Below are 16100 nucleotides of genomic sequence, written 5' to 3' on the forward strand. Positions count from 1 at the left end.
CAGACCTTATGGAAAAGGTACGTAGATGACACTTTTGTCGTCTGACCACATGGCCGGCCTGCTCTAGACCAATTCCTCGACCACATCAATTCCATACACCCAGCCATCAGATTCACCATGGAAGTCGAAAAAGATGGCAAGCTACCCTTTTTGGATGTCCTAATTAAAAGGAGACCTTATGGTTCATTGAGCCATTCTGTCTACAGGAAAGCCACCTATACGGATGCTTACCTAAAACCGGATTCCCACCACCATCCATCTCAGAAGAACTCCCTCATTAAGACTCTATACCATAGAGCCCAATGCATCTCCGACCAGGAACACATTACCAGTGAACTCAAACACATACGCCAAGCTCTTAAGGCTAATGGTTACTCCGACTACACAATCTGCAAAGCCATCACTCCAACCATCAAGAAGGATCTTGTTGAGGAGCCTTTCAAAACCATCACCTTACCCTACATTGCTGGGGTCACAAAAATGATCTCCAAAATCCTGATTAAACACAAGATCCTGGTCCGATTCAACACAGTACATAAAATCCGTGATCTGGTACCGTCTGTAAAAGACGTGGTTCCAGACATACTGTACCCTGGCGTCTACAAACTAAGTTGCCTCTGTGGTAGCAGTTACATTGGAGAAACCAAACGACATGTCTCGGACCGCATCCGTGAACATAAAGCAGACCTGAAACAGGGTAGGACAAACACCTCAGCCGTGGCAGATCACTGTTACAATTCAGTGGGCTCACATGACATTGACTTCTCCAAGACAGAGGTTCTCTGCAAGCCATCTGGCTACCATGAGAGATTCGTTCATGAGGCGATCCACATATACAAACACAGAGACAATTTAAACCGAGAAGATGGATTCTGGCTCAGCAATCATTGGAAGGACGTAATAAACCATTTTGGATCTTAACTGATTGTTGTTCACGTTTACGGTGACTTTCAGACCGCAGTCCACTCACTGGCATTGACTGTATCTTGTGTTCTCCACAGGGAATGCATTATTTGCTCCGCTGGGGGTCTCCTTCTACCGCTCTCCCATTGACATGTTTCGTGGCTTCTACATACTATTAACATTCCCTCCCTTTGTTAATGCTACCCCCTCCCTTTGATGCTGCTAATCCTGCATAATGCATGGGCATAATATGACTTTAAAACCCCCCCGCCCACCTCCTACGCATTTCCCATAAATATGCGAAATTCCTCTTGATATGCAAATTATTTTGTCAAGGCGCTCTTCTTCCACCTCCAACCCAGCTTATATATACGCTCCAAACTTGGCAGTGTTTCATTCTTCACCTGAAAACGACTGCTTGCGTTGTGGCCGAAACGTCGTGAGAATAATTTTATTATGTTTTATTTTTATTATTTTATTACTTCCCTTCTACGTGACTTTACCGAAAGAACCAAGAAGATGAATCCCTGCAGTCACGAAAGCTTTAAATCGAAAAGACAAATAGTTCACTACTTTAGTCCGCCGGTGTGTTGAAGAGTGAAACCACAACATTTACAATTTTTGAATACGACGTTTCGCTGGTAATTGCATCCAGCTGGCAATTCGCCAGAATGGTGAGGCTCTGCTGTTGCTCCCGGTCTTAAATAGAGCAGCAGCGATCTAACGCAAAAACTGTATTATGAATAATATTGGTCGCGAAAGCCTACGTGTGTACATGATTGAATTTAGAAGACTGCTTCCCGCGAAGAAGAAGCCACGTTAGCATCGCAACTGAAACAAGACGGCTGCGTATGATGGCCTTGGACGCTTATCTCGCTGACCTCAGGATATATTTGATGCTTAATTTTACAGTTGGAGCCTTTGGCATTTACTGTTGTTATTATGATGATGATTATGTATTACTACGCTTGTCTACGGAGTGGGGGTGTAGGGAGCTCTCGGTAGAGGTAGTACCTTTGTTTTCTGGTAGCTGCACTCAATTTTTGAGTGGACGGAAACACTGGTCCTCATCCATCTCCTAAATCTCTGACGTCTGGCTCCTAGTGCCACACCCCGGTAAACCGCTTCAGCTGGCGGGCAAAACGACGTGAGGGGGTGATGTCAACACTGCATCACTGGGCGAATGAACTCCCACGACGGAGTCACCGGCCAGGGCGGAAGGGTCTCGTTAGGACCCAACAGCCAAGTGTTCGGGATTAAGGCGCGCCACTTCGTTACTGTGGACTGCGGCTGTGGCCTACCAGCTATGGTTTGAAATAGCAGGGAAGGTGGATCTCTTCAGCCTTGGAAGGCCGTCTACCTAGGAGAAGGAAACTCTGATGTAAAACCTACGGCCCGAGGACCTCGCTGTCACCGTCCCAGCTTGCCAGGCCATGGCAGACGAACCCCGGGTTTAAAGGGTGGGGTCAGTTCTGCGCACACTGCACTCCACTTGAAAGCTCCTTTGCGCAGGCAAGAAGCAAATCTTCACGTCTACCCCCCCCCCCCCCGGTCTTACTAAGTCCTGTAGCGATGGGAAAGGGGCGAACTCGGCAGGTGTAAGATGACACTGGCAGCCGCAGTCTCAATCCTGCATGCAGGCGGCTCAGGCGCAAGTGGTCGTCTGATGATGACCTGGAAACGACATCATCACCCGGCAGCACCCTGAGCGACCAAGCAGCCTTTTCTAGGGACAGCACTGCTTGCTCCACACGGAGAGGGGCCTAGAAAAGGTGGCTTAAACAAAGCTCGTCTCCTCCTCCCTCAGTTGGCTTACCGCGGTCAACGGGCATCTTCATATGCGGTCGAATTACATCAAAGAATCGACGGCGCATCCCACTCGCCTTAAAAGGTGGGAAAAGACTCAAACTCGCATGCTGGAACATCAGAACCATGCTAGACTCAGCTGACAGCACTCGACCTGAGCGACGATCTGCTTTAATTGCACACGAACTCGCTCGGCTGGATGTTGACATCGCCGCCCTCGGCGAAATCCGCTTTTCAGGGGAAGGCAGTCTGAGGCAGCATGGCGCAGGTTACACTCTCTACTGGTCAGGTAAACCAGCGACAGAGAGACGCCGTTCAGGTATCGGCTTCATGATCAGGGACTCTATCGCTACCAAGCTTGCAAGCCTGCCAACTGGTCACTGACCGCATCATCTCAATGCGTCTGACACTTCGTGACCAACAACACGCAACGCTGCTCAGTGTGTACGCTCCAACTCTCCAGGCAGATCCCGCTGATAAAGACAAGTTTTACTCCGACCTACGCAGCCGTCTGCAGGATATCCCAGCTGACGACAAGATTGTCATCCTTGGCGACTTCAACGCCAGAGTGGGCAGAGACTCGGAAACCTGGAGAGGCGTACTTGGAAGGCACGGCGTGGGCAGCTACAACGACAATGGACGCTTGTTACTTGAACTCTGTGCGGAACAGCAGCTTTACATTACCAACACCATCTTCCAGCAGAAAATCCTTGTGCGCCAGCGTGACCTAAAAGATGTCTTTCACACCAGGGTAATGCCTAGCGCTGAGTGTCACACAGACCACCGTCTTGTCCGCTGCAAACTCAGCTTTCACTTTAAACCCAGACCAAGGAACGGTGGCGCCCCGAGGAAGAAGCTCAAAGTCTGCAGCCTTCAGTCTGCCGCAGTCAAAGCAGCTTTCCAGAAAAGCCTACGATCTAGGCTAGAGGAACCGAGCTGCCTAGGAGACTCGCCTCCGGTTCCTGAAGTGCTGTGGGACCGCATCAAAACTGTTGTTCTGCAAACATCTGAAGATACCCTCGGATTCTCCACGATGAAAAACCGAGATTGGTTCGATGAGAACAACTTAGAAGTCCAGGAGCTGCTGTCAAAGAAGAGATCAGCACACCAGGCCCACCTGGCCCGACCATCCTGCCCGCACAAAAAAGCAGCCTTCCGCCTGGAATGCAGCACCACCCAGCGCAAGCTTCGAGAGATTCAGAACGAGTGGTGGACCAACCTCGCAGTAAAAACTCAGGTTTGCGCTGATACTGGCGACTACAGGGGATTCTACGAAGCTCTAAAAGCGGTATATGGCCCCTCGTACCAAATCCTGAGCCCCCTGCGGAGTGCAGACGGGAAAGAACTGCTCACTGAAAAGGACTCAATCCTGAACCGCTGGTCTGAGCACTTCTACACGCTCTTCAATGCTAGCCGCTCAGTCCAAGAACCAGCGATTGACCGCATCCCACAACAACCAGTGAAAACCGAACTGGATGTGGCACCAACATTACAAGAGACTGAGGAAGCCATTAAACAGCTGAAGAGTGGTAAAGCTGCAGGAGTTGATGGCATCCCTCCTGAAGTATGGAAGAACGGAGGCCCAGCACTGCACACCAAACTCCATGAATTCTTCGTCTGCTGCTGGGAGCAGGGTAAACTCCCTCAAGATCTCAAAGATGCAGTCATCATCACCCTGTACAAGAACAAAGGGGAGAAATCAAACTGTTCCAATTATCGTGGCATAACACTTCTGTCCGTCGCCGGAAAAATCCTCGCAAGAGTACTGCTGAATAGGCTGGTACCCGCAATAGCTGAAGATCACCTCCCAGAGACCCAGTGTGGCTTTAGAGCCAACCGGGGAACCACAGACATGGTGTTTGTCCTGAGGCAGATTCAGGAAAAGTGCCGGGAGCAAAACAAAGCGCTGTACGTCACTTTTGTGGACCTGACAAAAGCGTTTGACACCGTGAGCAGGCAGGGACTTTGGAAAATCCTGGACAAGCTAGGCTGCCCACCGAAGTTCCTCACCATGATCGTCCAGCTTCATGAAGACCAGCTTGGACAAGTCAGACATAGCAACAATCTCTCGCAGCCCTGCCCTATTGCAAACGGCGTGAAACAGGGATGTGTTCTTGCTCCCACGCTGTTCACCATTTTGTTCAGCATGATACTCCAGCAGGTCACAGAGGACCTCGACGACGCTGATGGCGTATACATCCGTTTTCGTCTCGACGGGAGCGTGTTCAACCAGAGGCGTTTGCAGGCCCACACAAAGACCATGGAGCAAATGATCAGGGAGCTGCTTTTTGCTGACGATGCCGCCCTCCTTGCTCACACAGAGGCAGCTATGCAGCGAATTACGTCCTGTTTCGCGAAAACAGCTCAGATCTTCGGCCTTGAAGTCAGCCTGAGGAAGACTGAAGTTCTTCATCAGTCCGCACCCCATGAGGAGCACCATCCACCAAGCATCTTCATTGAACAAACAGAACTGAAAGCTGTCCACCAGTTCAGCTACTTGGGGTGCGTGATCTCGTCTGACGCCAAGATCGACAACGAAGTCGACAACAGGCTGGCCAAGGCAAACAGTGCATTTGGCAGACTATACAAACGTGTCTGGAACAACAGAAACCTTAAAAGAGCCACAAAGGTCAACGTCTACAAAGCTGTTGTGCTGACCACTCTCCTGTATGGCGCCGAGTCCTGGGTCACGTACCGTCGTCACCTGATTCTCCTCGAGCGTTTCCATCAGTGCTGCCTCCGCACAATCTTCAATATTCACTGGAGTGACTTCGTCGCCAACACTGAAGTCCTCAAGTCAGCGAAGGTCATCAGCATCGAGTCCATGGTCCTCAAGACACAGCTTCGTTGGGCAGGGCACATCACCAGGATGGAGAACCACCGCTTACCTAAGATTGTGCTGTATGGGGAACTGTCCTCTGGCCATCGCGACATAGGGGCACCACGAAAGCGATACAAAGACTCCCTGAAGAAGTTCCTCACTGCTTGCTGCATCGATCACCGTCAGTGGGCAACACAAGCAGCTGATCGCAACTCCTGGCGGCACAGTCCACCAGGCCACCTCCTTCTTCGAAGATACCCGCAGGGCCCGTATGGAGGACAAAAGGAGAAGGAGGAAGAACCATGATCCCTCAGCACCCATCTCAGATGAGACCTATACTTGCAGCTGTTGTGGCAGGACCTGCTTGTCCCGCATAGGCCTCTTCAGCCACCAGCGTGCCTGCAGAAGACGTGGATGTCCTTCCTAGATCTTCGTTCGCGAAGCCAAGCCATGAGGTGAGGCTACGGAGTGACGCCTCACTGTGTTCACGTGCACGCGTGGCTTTTCTCCAGGTGCTCTGGTCTCCTGCCACGTGTGTAAATGCTCCTCAGTAATTGGCAGAAAACCAACTCAAACAATGTTTTAACCTATGAGACCTCCTTTACCAGTGGCAGCGAATAGGTGCATATCATTATCATCATCATCAGAGTTGTTTATTTTTGTTTGCATTTTGACTTCTTGTGTTGAGGTTATTGCAAACATGATGCCTTGTATAAAGGTGTCAGATTTTGTACCAGTTAAAAAGGTTGCGGATTTTTGCAGTATTGTGACATGCAGTTTGCGTGAATGACACTGTGTATATGTAGTGGTGGTGTTGACGTGCGCCGACTGTGACAGTGATGGATCACGGGGCGGCGCGGGGTGCGGGGTTGGGCACGCGTTGTGGGCGTGGTGTGGACGCGCGCGCCGGGAGTGACAGATGACGGGGCGGCGCGGCGTGGGTGGTGAGGCACGCTGAGATGTGGGAAAACAGGATCGTAGCCAGCGCCCAGTGATTGGTCGAATAGGATGGGTGCTCGCAGCGACGTCCGCAGGTGGGGTATAAAGGGGGACGCGCGAGAGCACTCGGGGAGAGTTACCCAGTTGAAGACCAGAAGACGGAGCTGAAGACCTAGTGCCCCGAGACCCCTAGTCCCGCCGTCCTTGTAGGGACCGGGGCCCTGTGTGGCTCGGAGGCGAGACTATGGGACCCAGGGTCCGACGCCCACGTGGGTCGGGCTGGGGACCCACAGTCAAGACGGACACCCCGGGCAGGGAGTGTCCCGAGTAGCTCAGGGGCGTTAGTCGCCGAGTAGCTAAGTGGGTGTTGGTCACCCGAGTAGCTAAGTGGGTGTTGGTCACCCGAGTAGCTCAGTGGGCGTTAGTCGCCAGGGTAGCTAAGTGGGTGTTTGTCACCCGAGATACTAAGTGGGTGTTAGTCACCTGTGAACGAGTTTGGTAAAATAAAGAGTGTGTTACCCGTGAAGTCGTCTCCCGCCGAGTTACTACATTACAACTGGCGTCAGAAGTAAACCTGTCTTCAAGAAGAATGGACACGAGGAAGACTACCCGTACCCACGAGCGAGGTCGGGACGACGACGGCGTACCGGGGACACCAACCTCGGGAGGAGAGGACGAGGAGTTGCCGCCGATTCAGCACTTCGCGGTGATGGCCGACGCTCCGCTCGCCTCCGACACCAGCCTCCAAGACGCACACTCCCGGTTGGCGGAGTTGCTACTCGCCGCCGCCGCTGTCTTGGCGGACATCTCCGTTCCGGCGAGCGGAAAAACGGCTGCGGGGTTGGTGGAGAAAGCGACGTTGGAGGGATCCCGCCAAAAGGCGCTTCGCGCCAAAAGTCTGGAAGTTGCCGCCGTTTTTGAGGGGCCGCCATCGATTGGCGGGAAGCACGGACACCACGTGGCCGGAGACCTCCGCTCAACGCAGCCCACGTCATCAGCGCGCGCCGGAGCTCTCCATTTTGCGCCTGACAACCGAGCCGACATTTAACACAACTACAGCGGAGCGCGAGAAAATCTCTCCGACGTCGACGACGATCGGGTCCTCCAGCAAAGATTGCCCGCGCTGTCGGCGTTCAAGGCGGATGGGGGCGACTGGGGAGCCTTCCAACGAAGGTTCCTCGCTCATCAGGAAATGTCGGGGTGGTCCGACACCACTGCCCTGCGTGCATTGCCAGCGATGCTCGACGACGACGCGCTTGCAGCCTTCACATCTGCTGCAAGGTCGTCCCGCTCTACGCTCCAGGCCGCACTACACCTGATGGCGAAGGTGTTCGGACCGCCCTCCACCTGTCGCCACCAGTTCTACGATCAGCGGAAGGTGGCTGGAGAAACGACGCTCGCCTATCGCACGGCACTGCTCGCCTTTGCGGACGCAGCTTTTCCCCGCATGGACAAGGAGGGGAAGGACGCCATGGTGACGGAGCAGCTGCTGGCGTTGGCCCACGAGTTGGGGGTCCCCATCAATGTGGCGGACGAAATGGATATCTGCTCCCTGGCGATCGCCACGAGCATTCACGCGTACGAGGTCCTCAAACGCAAGCCAGGGGTCGTCTGCAAATGGGCGGGGAACGCGGCACTGGCCGCCACGATCGCCGAACCTCAGCCAGCTGCGGATCAGGAGCAGGCCTTCGCTGCATCGCGTCCGGGGGAGTGGAGAACGGGAGGTCGTTCGCCCACACGTTCATCCCGCAAGCTGGAGCAACCGAAACCTACGACGTCCCTCGTCGTCTGCTACAACTGCGGCCTTCGGGGTCGCGTCGCAGCCGGGTGCCGGGCCCCGCGTCAGCGCGCCACAGGACCACGTCGGGACGACGACCAGGCCCACAAGTCATCCCAACAAAACCCGGCAAGTCGCGGCACCTCACACGTTCGGTCCACAAACACGGCACATTCGGGTCGCCGCTTGGCGGTGGGGGGTTCGCGGCTGGGTGCCGGGGGTTCACTTCGGCGAGGGGGGTCCGTACACGGCCCGCAAGCAGTCGAGTGGTCCGAATTGGCCCACAGGATAGTGGCTGCGTCGGCCGGGTCGTCCGTGGTAACGGTTTATTGACGGGGTTGAGGTCCGGGTGCTTGTGGACACGGGTGCGTCGGCCACTATCATCTCGGACCTTATTTATAACATTCTTCCCGTCCAAAGTAGACCCCTTCTGCCAGTGGACGTGCCATTTTATGCAGCGAATGGGGGATCCCTGGGGATCATCGGCCAGATTCGGGCGACTATTTGCATTGGTGACATCAAATTGGCGGGCCCTATTTTTGTATCATCATCGCTGGCCGTTCCCTGTTTGCTAGGTACGGACTTTTTGTCCAAAATGCCCATCAAAATTCTCATAGATCAGGCCTGCATTGAGCTTCCGTCGGGTCGGCGGGTTGCGTTCTTGACGAGCCCTACCAAAATACGCACGGTTTGTGCGACGGTGCAGGCGCTGGCAACTCAGACTGTACGGGTGCCCCCGGGATCGCAAATGTTGGTACCCCTTCGGTTGAGGAAACCACTCGAGGTGGGTGCGGAGGCACAGGGGGTGCTGTTGGGGCCGTCTAACAGGGCCAGAAGGGGCCTCGACTTAGCGGTTGCTCAAACCATGGTGAGAGGGGACAGTGAGCCGTTCGTAATGGTCCTGAATACGGGGTCGCAGCCGGCCGTAATTGCGCAGGGAACGGTGCTGGTTCACGCCGCGCCGCTACCCGTTGAGGAACGGCTCGTGGCTCAAGCAGATTTCACTGTCGAGTCGCATCCTCCAAGTGATGAGGGGACTGAGTGGTTGGACTCGTTGTGTGCCGGTTCTGCTAACTTGTCCAAGGTGCAATTGGGAGCATTGAGGGGTTTGCTACTCGAGTTTGCTGACGTGTTCAGCAAACATAAGTACGATATCGGCTGCACTGACCTGTTGCGCCACCACATAGCTACAGGGGACGCGGCCCCTATTCGTCAGAATCCCTTCCGGCTCAGCCCAGCCGAGAAGGAGCATGTGCAATCGGCGGTTAATGATATGTTGGCGGCCGATATCATTTCGCCCTCTTCTAGTCCGTGGGGTGCTCCTATTGTCCTAGTAAAAAAACAGGACGGGTCCTTGCGGTTTTGTGTCGATTTCCGCCGCTTAAACAAAATCTCGATGGCGGATGCGTATCCGCTCCCCAGGATGGATGAGTCGCTGGATGCCTTGGCGGGAGCACAGTTTTTTTCCACACTCGATCTGCTTTCCGGATTTTGGCAATTGCCACTCTAACGAGTCTAAACCTAAAACCGCTTTCCGGACACCTGGTGGCCTATTTGAATTCAACCGTTTGCCCATGGGCTTACATTCCGCTCCCGCCACGTTCCAGAGACTCATGGAATTGGTTTTGTCGGGCCACCAATGGGATACCTGTTTGATTTATCTCGACGATATCATCGTCTTTAGTCGGACTTTTGAGGAGCACCTCCAGCGACTGAGAGCGGTGTTCCTCAGGATGCGTTCCGCTAAGCTTAAATTTAAACCGGCTAAATGTTTTCTGCTTCGGGAATCGGTCAGGTATTTGGGCCATATCGCGAGTCGTTCAGGGATCTCGACGGACCCTGCTAAGACGCACTGCGTCAGCTCATGGCCAACGCCAACCTCGGTCACGGAGGTTCGCAGTTTTATTGGTTTCGCCTCCTATTACCGTCGTTTTGTCAAGCAGTTTGCCACCATAGCCAGGCCCCTGCACGCTTTGACGGCTAAGGGTGTGCGGTTTCACTGGGGGGCGGAAGAGGAGGCTGCGTTCTGCTCCCTTCGTGACGCCTTGGTGCAGGCTCCCCCCTTGTGTTACCCCGATTTCACACAACCGTTTTTGCTTGACACAGATGCCAGCAACACGGGTATCGGGGGGGTGCTCTCACAGGTGGTCGGGGGGGTTGAACGGGTGGTCGCCTACGGTAGTAGAGTTCTTTCCCCCGCCGAACAACGCTATTGCGTGACTCGTCGTGAATTGTTAGCGATTGTGTTTTTTACACAGCACTTCAGGCCGTATCTTTACGGCCGTCATTTTACGGTCCGTACGGACCATGCGGCTCTACAATACGCTATGCGCGTGGCACAGCCATTGGGCCAATTGTCCCGATGGTTGGAGGTCCTTCAGAACTTCCAATTCACGACGATTTACCGCAAGGGATTGCGACACTCAAATGCGGACGCCTTGTCGCGGTTGCCACCGTGCACGGACTGCACATGTTTGTTGGGATCGGCACGGTGCAAACCCCCGGTCGCCGGCACCCCGGGAGTTGCGCTCGCCGCCACTGACACCCCTGGAGTCGACGCCCCCACGGGGAGGGATTCGCTGTTGTCGTTGCCCCTCATTGAGTGGGGCCGTCTCCAAATGTCCGACAGCTCCCTACTTGCGCTACGTCGAAAAGTTGGCGCTCCCGAGGTAGGGGATGCGCGGGTCGGTTCCTGGGTGTGCAGACAGGGCCTTTTGATGAAGTGGGACAACATGTCCCGGCGTCACGTGCTCGTTGTGCCTGTTGCTATGCGGGGTAGGGTCGTTCTGGCAGCTCATGAACGGCTCATGCATCTGGGTTTTCACAAAACGCTCGCCCTAATCCAGCGAGACTATTATTGGCCGGGGATGGGTAACGACGTGGCGAATATTCTTAAGGGATGCGTAGGGTGCGCCAAAAGAAAACCGCCACCATTGGCAGCTAACCCACCGCTGCAATCCATTCAAGTTTCGCGCATAAACGAATTGGTTGCGTTGGACATCTTGGGGCCCTTTCCTGCTACACCAAGGGGAAATAGGTTCCTGCTGGTTGGCGTAGAATACTTCACCCGATGGCCCATGGCATGGCCACTCGCCAACCAGTCGGCTGCAGCGGTGGCGGACGCCTTCGTCCAGGGTTATGTTTTGGACAAGGGCGCCCCCGAACGCTTGCTGATGGATCAAGGAAAGAATTTTTCGAGCGTTTTGTTGCGCGAGGTGTGCGACCTGTTGGGTACAAAAAAAGTGCGTACTTCCCCCTACCACCCGCAGACTGACGGGATGGTTGAGCGTCTGAACAGGACGATTACGTCTATGTTGTGCCAACAGGTCTGCGACGATCAGGTTGATTGGGACTTACAGGTGCCGGGGGTACTCGCAGCCTATCGAATGGCCCCTCATGCGGCGACGGGGTTTTCCCCATTTTTTCTTATGTATGGGCGGGAGGCCGATCCGGCCATGGACGTCCAACTGGGGATTTCCCAGCCACGTGCAAAATCAAAATTGGCAGACCACATCAAATTTAATATCGCCAAATTGACTGAAGCGCGGGAGGCGGCGAGGTTGAATTCGCGGTCTCGGCAAATCGCGAACGAGAGATTGCATGGGCGGAGGGTGCATACGCATGATTGGAAACCAGGCGATAAGGCCTGGCTGCATTGTCCACATGCACCGTTGGCTACGTCCCCCAAGTTGTTGAGACCTTGGAGGGGACCGGTGGAAATTGTGCGGGTTGCACGACCCCAGAGTATACAGATTAAATGGGAAAAACGCCGTTGGTACGTGCACCCCTCCCGACTGAAGCCCTATGCGGCACCGTGTGACCCCGTTCTGTGCCGTAACGACCGGGCGTGTGATGTGACCGTCGACTCGGGGAGGGAGGTGTCGCAGGCTGATCCTCACGTGTCTCCACCTGACCCACCCCCAGGTGCCTCGGGCTTGACGGCTGCTGACCGTCGGGAACCTGAACCCCGCGGCACGCACGGGTCCTCGATGCCTGGCCGATGTCTTCCTGAACTGCCGGCACCACCGGACGTTCAACCACGTCTGGTGCCGTACGACGGACCGGCAAGGCGAACTCGGGCTAGGGCACAACAATTTTCATGAAGACATTTTTTTTTCGACACCGAGCTCGCCCGGTGTTCCCCTCTGCCGGGGTAATGTCCCGTTGTAGGGACGCTCGGAAAGAATGGGACGCTGCACGAGTCGAGAAAGAGAAAAAAAAAAATTTTCCATTTATTTTTCTTTCTGCATACACATTGCTATTGTCACTCGCCGGATTGTATATATTGTTCTATTGTCGCGGTGGCATTGGTTGATGGTTGCGGATGGTAGTGTTCGCGTCGTGTTGTGTTGTTACGTTAGTTGTTGTTCTTGTTGTTGTGTTGTGTTACGGGGCACACAGGGGGGTTTGTATATTTTTATAGCAGCCGGGTCGGCTGCGAGCTATGTGGTAGGGGGTGATGTAGTGGTGGTGTTGACGTGCGCCGACTGTGACAGTGATGGATCACGGGGCGGCGCGGGGTGCGGGGTTGGGCACGCGTTGTGGGCGTGGTGTGGACGCGCGCGCCGGGAGTGACAGATGACGGGGCGGCGCGGCGTGGGTGGTGAGGCACGCTGAGATGTGGGAAAACAGGATCGTAGCCAGCGCCCAGTGATTGGTCGAATAGGATGGGTGCTCGCAGCGACGTCCGCAGGTGGGGTATAAAGGGGGACGCGCGAGAGCACTCGGGGAGAGTTACCCAGTTGAAGACCAGAAGACGGAGCTGAAGACCTAGTGCCCCGAGACCCCTAGTCCCGCCGTCCTTGTAGGGACCGGGGCCCTGTGTGGCTCGGAGGCGAGACTGTGGGACCCAGGGTCCGACGCCCACGTGGGTCGGGCTGGGGACCCACAGTCAAGACGGACACCCCGGGCAGGGAGTGTCCCGAGTAGCTCAGTGGGCGTTAGTCGAAAGGGTAGCTAAGTGGGTGTTGGTCACCCGAGTAGCTCAGGGGCGTTAGTCGCCGAGTAGCTAAGTGGGTGTTGGTCACCCGAGTAGCTCAGTGGGCGTTAGTCGCCGAGTAGCTAAGTGGGTGTTGGTCACCCGAGTAGCTCAGTGGGCGTTAGTCGCCAGGGTAGCTAAGTGGGTGTTGGTCACCCGAGTAGCTCAGTGGGCGTTAGTCGCCAGGGTAGCTAAGTGGGTGTTTGTCACCCGAGATACTAAGTGGGTGTTTGTCACCCGAGATACTAAGTGGGTGTTTGTCACCCGAGATACTAAGTGGGTGTTAGTCACCTGTGAACGAGTTTGGTAAAATAAAGAGTGTGTTACCCGTGAAGTCGTCTCCCGCCGAGTTACTACATTACATATATATAAAGCACTGATTAAGACTTTAATGCAAGATGGTCGTGCCATGGTTTTGCAGGAGGGGGCGATGTTGCTGTGTGGGGTGTCATCCCAATCGAATAATTTTGAGGCCATTTTTCAGGATTGGAATTTTCGGACCAACACCAGTCACATTGTAGTTTGATTTTAGCGATGGGAGGAAACTGTAAAACCCAGCGAATATCACTGCAGGGGGGGGGGGGGGAGAACGCACGAACAAAGCCGTAAGATGCCCAAGATAGAAGTCAAACCCAGGACCCTCTTGCTCTCAGGCACAAGCGTTGACACTGCGCCACTCTACCACCCATTGATTTATATAACGGACAGTAGGAATGTGTAACAATGAGGTGCTTGTTCATCTTCAATTGTGAAAGCGTCATTATTATTCGTAGTCGAAGCATTATTAGCCACGTGCCACGCTCAACACCCTGTTGCACGCCGCCATTCTGAAAGCAGCAGGTGGCTCATATGCTGGACGTCTGAGAAACGACTCCACACATCCGTGAAAAAGAGCTTCACAGCTCATCGTATTTATCCAGGATAGATAAAGATTCTGATTCTGATCCATCACCTACTCTTGCGACTGCGGCGGCAAGAAACGTGCACGACACCTGGGGCAGAACGGGCTGCCATGCACCCTCCCAGTGCTCCCACTACCAAGCCACGTCGCTCAGCGTAAGAGACACGCTCTGCACGATGGCGTGCAGAGCCCTTGCCCCTATTCTGCCTCCACGGGACGGTTGGCAGCGAAATTGGTCGCGGTTTTTTGTGCGGAATCACCCCCCCCTCCCCCTTTCCCCGCGTGAATTGGCAATGCTTCTCTACCAACGAGTGGTGCGGTGACAGCTGAAATAGCTGCACGAATCATCCCCCTTTTTTATTTTACGTTTCTTAATATAGTTATTTTTTTATAATAGGATTAATTTAAGTACAATAATTTCCTCTCACCCTTGTTCATTCTGCCTCCGAGATTCCATGGTTCCTGCTGGGAAAAACAAGTGTCAATTGCAGTTGGAAATTCTGAACATTGTATTATAAAATGTAAATGCGTGTGCAATTCAATACGAGTGCTATGGGTTGAGGGTGTGGTGTTATGCATTGGGGGGAGGGGAAATGCTTAGTTATTGTGTACATTTATTAAACTCTAAAACAAACGACGAGATTGTTAGCTGGCGAGGATCATGTCAGTCCAGCCAGTGGATTTGTGAACCCGGCCCGGGCTGAGCGGATTATTGAGAGTTATCGTCTCACGTGCGTGAATCTGTGGCATTCTGGTTCCCTCCCACTTGTGAACTCTGACGAAGGAACTGGCCAAACAGTCGAGACGATGGCCAAGTTCTGTAAACTCGGCAGTGCAAATGGGAACATTGCAGTGAGTTGACTGGCAGGTTCTCTTGTCCTGCGGTACAATGTGGCTCCTCTCACATTCTCCAAGGACACCTGTCCAGTGTGGAAGATAAAGTCGGGGCCCTGTAGAGCTCCCTGTAGTAGAGGCCCTTCCCTGCCAGCAGTGGCATGAGCGAGTCTATGTATGTACGGATGTTGAACTTCCTTTCACACCGTATGTAGCCAACGACGACCCCGATTGGCACGGTAAGGTTACATACGGTGCGAAATAAGTTCAACATACGAAAGGTCCACGTACGAACATGACCTGCATAGTAGGTGTGGTATATATGTGTGCATGTTTAACTTATTTCGTAACCGTATGTAGCCAACCACGCTAATCGGAGGTGTGGGGGGGGGGGACAGCAACTAAACACAAGCACGGTTTCCGCAGGGCTGCACCTTTACCATTGCCACCTCATATTCAGACAGTGGCCTTTCTTCAGGGCATATCTCTTCATCCTTTATTGGCGAGGGAGCCGCTGTCCGTGTGCTGACCTCTGGGCTGCGGGCGGCTCCTGTCCAAGGGCAGGAGATCCCTGGGTAACCCCGGGGTTGCACTGCTTGTGCCCTTGGCAGCCCCGCAGGTCCTTGAGCTCCGCCTGGAAGCTCTTCAAGTCGCGCTGCGGCAGCGGCGTGCCGTGTTTGTCAGCTGTCGGGCGAGGGGCGGTTCCAGGGGGGGGGAGCAGACGGGGAGACGATGTGGTCGGTGTGCTCCATGGACTACTTCAACTGAGTTTACTAAAATATGGGGCCTCTCTTGCAGGTATCAAAATATAACAATAGGTTTTACCCTTTCTGACAATAAAACAGTTGTGTTAAGATGTTAAAACACCAAACAGAATCATCTTTCCAGAAATACTGTCTGCATTAACCACACGTACTTGTGCTGAACATGCGAATATAAAACAAGCTCTACCGCGAGCGATAAATGGCCTGATAGTGGCATTGCTTTTGTGCTGTTCGCCTTTTGGCGTCCTCTGGTCTAACACAGTTGAGACGAGGCTCAAAAGATAAAGCTGTCTCTGGTGCGGACCAATCAGTTTCAAATACAATGCATCGTATTATCAGAGGGTGTTTCATGTTTGCATGTTCGCCACAAGGAAGAG

The sequence above is a fragment of the Lampetra planeri genome, chromosome 38 (assembly GCF_965212315.1).
Source record: "Lampetra planeri chromosome 38, kcLamPlan1.2.h2, whole genome shotgun sequence".
NCBI classification, from domain to species: Eukaryota; Metazoa; Chordata; class Hyperoartia; order Petromyzontiformes; family Petromyzontidae; genus Lampetra; species Lampetra planeri.